The sequence below is a fragment of the Montipora capricornis genome, chromosome 9 (assembly GCF_036669925.1).
Source record: "Montipora capricornis isolate CH-2021 chromosome 9, ASM3666992v2, whole genome shotgun sequence".
In the NCBI taxonomy this organism is placed as follows: domain Eukaryota; kingdom Metazoa; phylum Cnidaria; class Anthozoa; order Scleractinia; family Acroporidae; genus Montipora; species Montipora capricornis.
In genome coordinates this window covers 17,423,256-17,433,544 of record NC_090891.1, presented here as the reverse complement: position 1 = coordinate 17,433,544, position 10,289 = coordinate 17,423,256, and the positions used below count along the sequence as shown (strand labels likewise).

The 10,289-nt window shown below is 38.8% G+C and overlaps 1 long non-coding RNA gene across 1 annotated transcript in view; it reads right to left on the bottom strand.

Annotated features, from left to right (window-relative positions):
* Nucleotides 1-9,086: 9,086 nt before the first annotated feature.
* The window catches only part of LOC138015485 (uncharacterized), a 2,567-nt gene continuing 1,364 nt past the window's right edge, over nt 9,087-10,289 (bottom strand). The window contains exon 2 of the long non-coding RNA XR_011125568.1: nt 9,087-10,289. This exon is cut by the window's right edge and continues 717 nt beyond it. This is a non-coding gene — a long non-coding RNA (uncharacterized lncRNA).

The following is a 10,289-nucleotide window of genomic DNA, read 5'->3' as shown; positions in this document are numbered from 1 at the left end:
CACTATCGCCACACAGAAAAGGCCTCTTTTGGCAATGATGATTCCAACACAACCTGGGCTATTTTACCTCGACTTGGGAGAGAGGTGACGTGTACAAAAAGAGAAAGTTTCGATGACAAATCGTTCTGTGACAGTGTATCGAGTTTTCCGTGTTCCAGCTTATCCAGAAGCTCTACGACGGGTTCTCCTGTGGTAGATGATGAGCGATTCGTTTCCATTTCAAAGTGTAAGACTGTCGCAAACTGGATTCAGAGTATAAGAAGGACTAGAGAGTTTGTTAACAAATAAATAAGTAAAATGAAACAACAAGCCAACAAACAAACAGGACATGAATTGTTCTGGGAATACAGAGAGACAAACCAATGCCGCAGAAAGACTATTCTTGCACGATGTTGTCTAAAAAACAACTAATTTTGCTCAGTTGAAGAAACGAATATGGTTGTTTCATAAAAAAAGGTTTCGCACATTTAGTAGTAATATTAGTAATATTAGTATAATAAGTTGTTGTTAGACTTGTTAAAGTCAATATCTTGGTTTATTTACGAATGCATTGACTATTATGAATAATAATGCACATAAATTCATGGCAGCATTATATCTAAAATATCTGTATCATGTCTTCATATAAGATTGTTCAGATAGTTGGACAATGCAATATCAGTTCAGCCACGGTTTGTAACATTTTGCAGAGGCAGCATGTTGAGAACGAAATTATTTGAGAATAAAATTGTAATCTTAGAGATCAAATACATCAGTGGCATTTTATCTTGTTTGACATTGGTCTTTCTCCAAACACATGCCCTAATTCTTGGAGCGAAAACTGCTAAGTATGCACATGCATGATCACATGTCTTGATACAAAGCATAATCTTCTTTGGGTAGATGTACTTAGTTCTAATCGTTATTTCATACAATAAGGAGGATTTTATTTCGAGTGAAAGATTTCATTCAGAGGAACTATTAAATAAGTCCACGAGAACGTTTTACCTAAAATTGATGTTTGTTGTTTTTCTTGCGGTTTTGTCGGCGTTTAGATTTTCCTTAATATGGCTTAAAATAGGTTCTCCGCTTTCCGGGATGGTTAACGTTTCCTCTTGAAATTAGCGCCCTTGTTAGTCTTGTTACAAAACGTGGGTGAAGTGAATCGTGACGTTAATTTGCAATAGCTGTAGACACCCAAGAACGAGAGAAAAATATGTTCCTACGGGGTGTAATAAGTGGGAACGTTCAAACCCGGGCGTTCAAAACGTTTCCTTTCCCGTAAAAGTGAAAGAGAGAGGTGAACCTGGAGTCAACTGATCTGCATACCTTGTCACACGCCAGTAAACGTCTACTATCCATCCACGTTTGACTCCTAAAGTACTAAGCAAAAATTTCTGGGTAGTTTTTCGACAACTGCTGCTGCCTTTAATAAAGCTTGATCGATCTACATTCATGAAACATTCTCGACCTTATTTCCTATTTTTATGACAATTAAGTTCTCATAAACGCTCGAGTTATGATATTAGACAATGATGGTTTCTACATTCAGTCGCGGGCAAGAAAACGTGACTAACGATGACAAATTAGAATGGTATGTAGCATGACAGAAGTCTCATTTAAATTCTTGGTTGTTCTTGAATTGTGGGCCAGCAGTGTATAGTTTGCCAAAAAAAAAAGCGGCTTGAAGAATCTCCGCTTTTAATTAAACTTCATACTTCTTAGAGTAATCTATTAGCTTGATTGAGTGGCAAGCAGCACAATCTTCATGATTACGCAAGTTAATATTGCAATTCATATGTCAGAAGGGCTCAGTAGAGCCAATATGCAAAATATCCGCTCCCAAGGAATTTCGTTGCTGGCTGGAAAATTTATGTGCTGGCAATCCCTTGCTGGCAGGGGTTCTTTCAAACCATTGCTTGATAGCATAGTGTGTATTTAAAAAAAGGAAAAGCGTGTTTTGTCAGCGAGTGCGGTCAAGTTTCGCAGTATTTCCTGGGAAATATGTCAACAGGCAAGCTTGCTGGGCGCGACATTTATTTAACAGCTGTCGATTGATCCAGGAGCTGGTTTCCTCATTCAAAATTCTGATATTTGCTACCGTCTCTGGAGAAACCAACGTTGCGATAAAACTATTAATTTTTTCCCACATCTTCAGTGATGTTGCTATCGGGTCACAAATTCACCATCACTAGATTAAAATATCATAGACTGTTATACTTCTGATTCCAACCTTTAATTACTATAAATAAGCCAGAAATCCAACCATTTTGCTTGAGCCTCCCTGAACTCGATGCTTTATAATTGGCAATAGACCACTTTCGATATATTAAAATTCAGTCCTAAACAAAAGACATCATCTCGAGGCTCTGGGGAATAAACTCATACAATTCCTTATATTTATTCCCCAGAGCCTCGAGATGATGCCTTTTGTTTAGGACTGAATTTTAATATATCGAAAGTGGTCTATTAAGCCTGGTTTTCACTGGCGACACAAGCCTACCCACAACAAGCATACGCAAACTCAGTGACTTCTTGTTCATTAGAGCCGCTTTTTAGAACAATAGACAACAATTAACAGGATCAATGGACTGGACTCAATGCCTGAAGAGTCTGAAAATACTCGGCTTCTTCGATGATCCTACAATTTCTAAAAATCAAATAGGGAGGTTTTAATGTGTTTCTGTGACATTTTATCACTGACGGATGAAGTTATTCTGCCAACTCCCTCGAGTGTTAAAGATGAGGTTATGGAAACGCAGGGAAAAAAGTCCTCTATCTTTTTTATAAAATGTTCCTCAAAGATAATTCGACAAATGAAGGAAATTTTGGTTTTTTCACTTCTAGATTGAAACACACTCATATTTCCTACCAGCCAATCAAAACGCCCTTCTGACAACACAACCAATCAAAATTCGTGTGATGTCACAGCCGTGTTTCCATACTCTCATCTAAACACAGCTATTGACCAATGACAGTGCGCGTACCGTCCTAATTATTTTATAAATTTGAATAGTACACCGTGAGGTCTCTCACGTTCAAGTTCAAGGCACGTTCGGCATGCATGCTTCAAAACAAAACATTGCGTGATTGTTCTCGAAGTTGGTTACACTTGAAGACACCAGTGTTCAGAGCAAGCAAATTTGACAAAAGTTTACATGATTAGTTTCACTTAATTATGGAAAAGATTCCCTGAGATCCCTCTCAAGACAACAATGGTTGAGGTGAAGTTGTCAAGGTGGTAGAGGGCTTTGAAATATCTTAAATTAACTTGTAGAATCAATTCCATTTTGAATGGCCATGGCATCAACAAAATAGCTTAATTGATTATATTTGTTACCTGGGTGACCCAGAAACCTAGCTATAATGGACCGTGATCAGTCTTCGAGGAACACCAGATTTAACTCGTTCAATGGAAGAAAATCTTAAGCGGGCTGAATTTCAACTTAATGCACGCTCTCAAACATTAGGAAAAAAAGATTTTAATCAGCCTACGTTTTAGAATACCTCGAGTGCTCTGCTGTAGTTTGAAGTGAAATAAAATCGAAAGCTCTGACCTGCGATGTGTACGAGAATCGTCGGCAGTTGATCATTGTCGTTCAACATGTTTCACAACATCAAAACCAGATTTAAGTATGCTAAGTGGTGACGCGGATGAGTTTGAAATGTTAAGTAAAGCTATGATCCTCGCTGTTATGGATTTTAGCAACTACGTAGAGAAGCCTCAAAAATTCAGGACTTCAACGGGATTTGAACCCGTGACCTCGCGATACCGTTGCGACGCTCTGTATAGGGAAGTCACGGGTTCAAACCTCGTTGAAGTCCTGAAGTTTTCAGGCTTCTCTACGCAATTGCTAAAATTGAGTCCATAATTGTGAGGATCAAAGCTTTACTTGACTTCATACCCGCAGTTCAGTATATGATTCATTTCATACATCATTTCGTTCTTTGTGAAGATCGACTACATGCTGTAAGTTCCAGCATTTCTTAACTAAATTTTTTCATTTTTCTCGTGTAATTTGGAATAACTAAGAGCCAGAATTTTTTTCAAAGACCATCTTAAAAAAAAAAAACGGGCGAGTGACAACTGTAGTGACTGGCAACCATTACAAATGTCACTCATGCTCTCGTTTTTGAATGTCTTTGATAAAATTACTCCAGCTTATTGAAGTCAAATTGCACTCGAAATCTTGTGATTACCTAATATTTATACATTTACGCCACTATTTTTTTTAATGTGAAGTCACTCTTTTTGTCAGTGCTTTGAATCCACCTCGATACAATATTGTCTCCCGACATAATTAAATAGTCATTTTGTATGTCTTGTAAGGAAATCATTGATCCCCGTGGTATACTGGAGCAAGGAATGTTCGATAGTGTATCACAAAATGATTTCTCTTTAATACAGTCTTTTCTTGCTTTCAGGTCACCTCCTAGCGTCGGCAATAAAACGCAGTTGGCTTTCATATCCCTGGGAAAAATTCCCCCGTGCCTGGTAAAGCCAGTCTTTTCTGTAATTTCTTCAGTATTAATGGCCATTGACTTGTATTTTCCTTCGCATGCGTTGTTCAATGTCAAAACGCCATTTACCTCCTTTGTTTTCTTCAAGAACACCAAACAGTTCGGTAGATGTGGAAGACGCGGCCGTGATTCATCTTCAGTTCTGACGAATTTCGACGGTCGGTCAAATCTCGGGTCAGAACTCTTTCTTACGGGCGAGAACCATAATTTCCTTGTTTTGTCAATGCGATCTCTTTTAATCAAAGACGGAGTTTGATTCCTTATGGAGGTCATGACTCAGTTTAACAGTCTGAGAGTCGGCCTTTTCTGTTGGCTAACTTCTTTATTGTATCACCTTTAAAAGGTTCCATTGGCTTCAGACAGTTGCAAGAGTTATTGCTTCGAATTCGTTCTACAACACTAAACACTTTTAAAGCCAGAGAACCAAGACGTGGTCCGCCAACAAACGAATATCATGCTTGTGAAGACTCCAATCCAATATCATGCTCCTTCATCTGATATCAGGCTTTTTTCCCTAAACTTTTACAGACAAACATACACTTACAAATTCCCGCCCCAAACATAGGGGCATTGTTTCGATTTTGCTCTCATTGTTATCTGTGTAACGTGTCTTGGATGTTCCTGAACTTTGGACTCTTACCACGTGCGAGTTGTCTTTTAAGAGAGAAAATAAAATAAATTTCAAAGAAGAGCCGTAACACTTACGAACTCTAAGTCAAGTACGCTTTCGGGGATTGTATTGATCACTTGTGCAAATGACTCTCGTGCATGGGGTATATCACACACAATCATCGCCGAAACCACAAAGTGTCGTGCCTCAGTAATATTGCTCTTTCATTTTCCGCCTCAAAGAGAATCAACCTTACAGTTGTGAAAACTTGGAGAGACTTTTATATAAGCAAAGTACTTCAGGAACGTTACATAACCCTTTGATAGAATAGCATCTTGGTCACAATATGCTACAGTTCTCGCCGTCACGTGGCGTGAGAGCTCTTCATTCATGCATGAGTCGCTTTCTGCGCAGGCTGTTTTTGGATAATGTTGCATTAAGTTAAATATAAGAGTAAGGACTTTTTTCTTTGTTTTTCTAATTCTTCTAAACGGCGTGGCTTACTTTTTCCAGGTGAATCATATTGCTTTTGAGTTTTTGATACTACAAGTCCAACACTTGAAACTATAATGAGAGCAACAAGGACAATAATCCAAGGCTGTCCATAAAACCGGCCTAGTACCAAAGCTGGATACCAGTTAGCTAGTATAAGAAACATTCAGTTTTGGATTTTCTAAACTGACAGATTGGACCTCAGAGAGTTGGATCCAGGGAGACGTCATGTCATTTTTGCTCACTAGCGTAAAATTTTAGCGTGTAAATGCAGCTTATTACAGATACAAAACGCGAGTCTTTGTCTGAAAGCCCGAATCGAAGTAATAGCGGACCATTAAATAGGCAAATCCCAGTAAAAATAAACAGGTGTGTTTTTCAAATCAAGGCTTAAAACTCGAGTCACTTAGTGTTTAGTTAACATAGTTTTGAAATCCAAAGAAAATTAAAGAAGAATTTATTTGTTGGTCAATGTAGCACTTTAAAAACTAGGTAGTACGTCCTTTGAACACCTTAGCTAATCACTTAACAGGCTTATGTAGATCCAAACTTTAACTCGCAAATGGCCAATCAAATGCGTGAGTTCAACAATAGGGTGAGTGAAGCCGCTAGGGTTCGGCGTAGAAGAGATGTATTTACAATTTCAAAGGTCGGGCATATGTAAAATTTGCTGTTTGTCCTGTTTCCATGAACCTTAGTGATTTTAGCTCATTTCCTGCCCGTATATAGGTCACAGATACCTAACTATTACTAAAAGGAGAAAAATGAGCTACTAGGATAGGAGGATTTTGATGGTTTTTTTGAAATGCCGTGAGTTGTCATTCGTTTAAAATTGACGGCATAACGCGGAAGAAAGCTCAATCTCTTTAATAGAACAGCAAGAATTCCTTGGTAACGCAAAATACTTTATTTTGATTTGAGAGAAAGCTAATCTTGCTAGTATATACAAAAAGCTACTCGGGTGATGCTGAACGCGATCATCAGTGCGTGTGAAAAAGAGGAATGATCCTCGCATTTCTCTGGACAATTCAAGCAATGGTCGCTGATAGGCACCTTGGATAATTCACATGGCTCAAACGGGATTCCGAACCCATGATCTCTGGGATTCCTGTGCAATGATATGAAACGACACAGTTGGGAGCAGGTCAATTTGTTGACTTCGTGTGATCCCATGAAAGGACTCGATGCAAGAAATGTATATATTTGAAATGCGGGCTACAGACGAAAAAGAGAAAGTTCGGGCTGTGTAAAAGATTCTGGATCGAGAGATTCAGCCTCGCGTTTGAGGCAAACGGGCTGATCAAAGAGACTGAAAGTTGAGGTATACCAAAAACCAAAACAAAAAGTTTGATTTCTGCTCATCGAGAAACTTCTCAAAAGAGAAGAAAGAGTCAAATAAGAAAAAGAGAATTTTTTTGCTTTTATGACGAGCAGGGCGAGCAGGGCACGGAGCTCTCGGCGTTGTGGTCTCAGTGGACTGGCTGATTGAGGGCCCTAAGTTCATTAGCCTATGGTGCTACCTTCATAAAAACAGACTTCACTTCACAAGCAGCAACCTGCCTTTTGCTGCATCACGTGTACGCCATGCTAAATTGATTCAGCACTCTCTTTTATTTTAATGACCCGCTACGTAAATCACTGAGAAGTCACGTTAATGCTAAACAATTATTGAAAAGCTTCTTTTCCAATGTTACTATTGAGGCCAATCTTTAAACGTGAGATTTGTAGCGGATTCCTGGCTCTTCAGCTTCCTTATGCCCCGAAGTCATAATACTGGCTTTCAAATTTGCGGTCACGTTTTGAAAGAGCATACATGTAGCATAAATGGGAATTACTTGCAGTTATGTAACAAGTGACGTATTACAAAGCCCCATAGGTCAACTGAAACTAGTGGGATTACTGCATTGTAAATGCCAACTATGGGGGTTAGCTAGTGGGAAGCTAAGAAATCAAACGAATAAAAACAAAAAGAATTAAGGAAGTCTATCGGAAAGTAGCTGTTCCTGGTTGGTTGCCTCTCCATCCGTCAACAATTTTACTTTAACTGATTATTTTTTCAGCTGAGTTAGTCACTAAGGTTAATTTTCAGTAAAAGATTCTTCTGTAATCTTAATTAATTGCAATGTGTAACATATTAAATGGTAACAAACGTCACAACGGCAGAGTGATCGTTTGAAGTTAGTTTAATGTGTTTGATATTGAACATACAGCTGTGGCGCTATCCTTGTTCAGTTTAGCAGTAGTAAATTCTACGGTGTTATCACTGGCGTGGATCAGGGTTTCTCCTTCCGAGTCCAGTCCTTTGGCTCACGATGTAGGGGGAAATTTGCGTCATAAATGAAGGGTGTCTGCGATGAGGTCACTGTATTAATTAACCTGCTTGGGCAGAAGTACGCCCCATAGAAATTGTTTTTGCATGGAACCACTAATGATGTCACGCGTTCCTCCCTCACGCGGGAGGAAATAATATTGATTGGAATTTCCTGAAAAAGCCACAGTCTGTGACAAAACTCGTTGGAACAGTACACGACTATACAGATTTGAAGCTTTCGCAGCTCACTCTCCCCTCACAATGTTGTTTTAAGGCGAGTTTCTGAGCCCAATTGCCAAAACAACATTGTGGGAGGGCAAGAAATTGTAAAGTGTTTCAACAATATTGTCCGGGACTGCAGCTTTACATCATGACGGTACAACTACAATGAGTATCAAGCTAACCCCAATCCAGTCGAATTCAGAATCGGTGCTTATTCGCTTGTGGTTCATTGTTCTTTTATTTACGCGGTATTTTTCTAAGTACTACGAATGCCCTAGTATGCCTCAGCACTGTCCAGAGGAGATCGTCAAGTTTCTTGGGAGGACACTGGGAAGCTTTCACGCTTTATTGATTTTTTATTTTATTTTTACTAATCAAAACTTATTTTGAAAAAGTTGCTGGAATGCCTTAGATAAGATGTTATCGTTATTGACCAACAACCACGACACGATACCAAAAATTAGCGTAGACTTCAAGTGCCATGATGAATTGTTCAACTGTAGGGCGAAACCTGTCTGTCTTCCGAGCTAATTTGCTTTGAAGAGCCTATCACAGCAGAATCACCTGCTCAGCGACAAGCTTTTTCCATGTTCAATGTCTCGTAAACGACGGAAAAGAAGTGATTATCGATTTTACAATCAACTTGTTTGACATATTGTTGCGTTCGATATTGGGAGGACGCATTTTCTATTCTTGGATACTCTGTGCATAATGAGAGATTCAGCAAATTTTTGTTTTTTTGTTCATATGCATTTTCAGGGCCATCTTGAATTACGTCGACGTCATACGTACATTCATACGTATTTCCAAATGTCATGACTAGGGAGTTTAAGCAAATCACTACGGATGGTGCTACTACGGCTGCCGTGACTGAAAAGGTCTGGGGAGACGACGTCTCGGTGGTCTGCTAAATTTTAAGTTTAGCAAAGCAAAATACAAGGAAACATGGGCTAAAGGTGTTTAAAATCTCTTTTATTTAGTTTCTTACCTTCAAATGGCTTCGCTGAAAGGACGATGGCCGTTGTTCGCCATGCTAGGACGAACAGATTATTTCTGAGCAAAAGCAAATGCTATACACCTTGTACAATAACAACAATTTGATGGATCAAATATACAATTTCAGAGACAAATATCTCAAAGAATATCGAGTGAAAAAGACACATGTATCTATACTCAAAGAAGCAAAATAGCATCGTATAGTATCCAGATATAAAACATCTTCACTAAATCCTCAAAGCAAACTTAACCGAAGAAAAACAACCGCGTGATGAACTCACTTCGCCATTCCAACACCTTTGCCAAAACTTATCGTAAGTTCATAATACGGATTTACAAGCTTATGAGAGGCAACCTTGACACAATCCTTGACTTAAATTGACTTTAAAGGATATAGTATCCAACAGAATTCTTAAAATGCCGAGATGTCCGTTGAAAAGGGCCAGAGAAGCGAAATAAACCCGACGTAGTAGCCACTACGGCAAAACATCGCGACTCACGTAGTCAGATTTCACACTACGGCTGGATGCAACCGACGTACATGCGCAGTGTTTCATTTTGGGAGAAATTTACTTCCGGCAGCCGTATTAGCGACAGCCGTAGCGATTTGCTTAAAGTCCCTACTGTTTTTTCCTATACGATTGTTTCTTTCCCTACCCTTCTCCTTGTTTCCAAAGCCGAACGCACTTAAATAATCCGAAATTACTAAATTAAAACCCACGCGTATTTATTTACAAAATTTGTGCGAGCAATAGATAGCAAAATGTTTGATGAAAATAACAGCAACTGTATGGTAATTTATTCACATAAATTAGTTGTGTTTGTACAGTGATTTCGCCGGATTGAAGGGCAATCAAAACAAATTGCTATGAGTCTGTGGATAGCCCACACTTTGGTTAGTCAGTTAGCCCTGTTTGTAATAAAAACGGCCTCATCAGCGGAGTATACGATAATGATCACTTTGTTGACTGACCCAATCATTAAGTTGCGTAATATCACTGCAAAACAGAACTGTTCTGTGGTGTGGTTTCGCTTCTACTATTCATTAATACATCAAATTAAATATAGTTTACTGAGCAGTAAATAGGCTTATGCAGTTTCTATGATACCTTACAAACAGAAAAAATGAATTGCAAATGAAGGAAATACAAAGAAAGC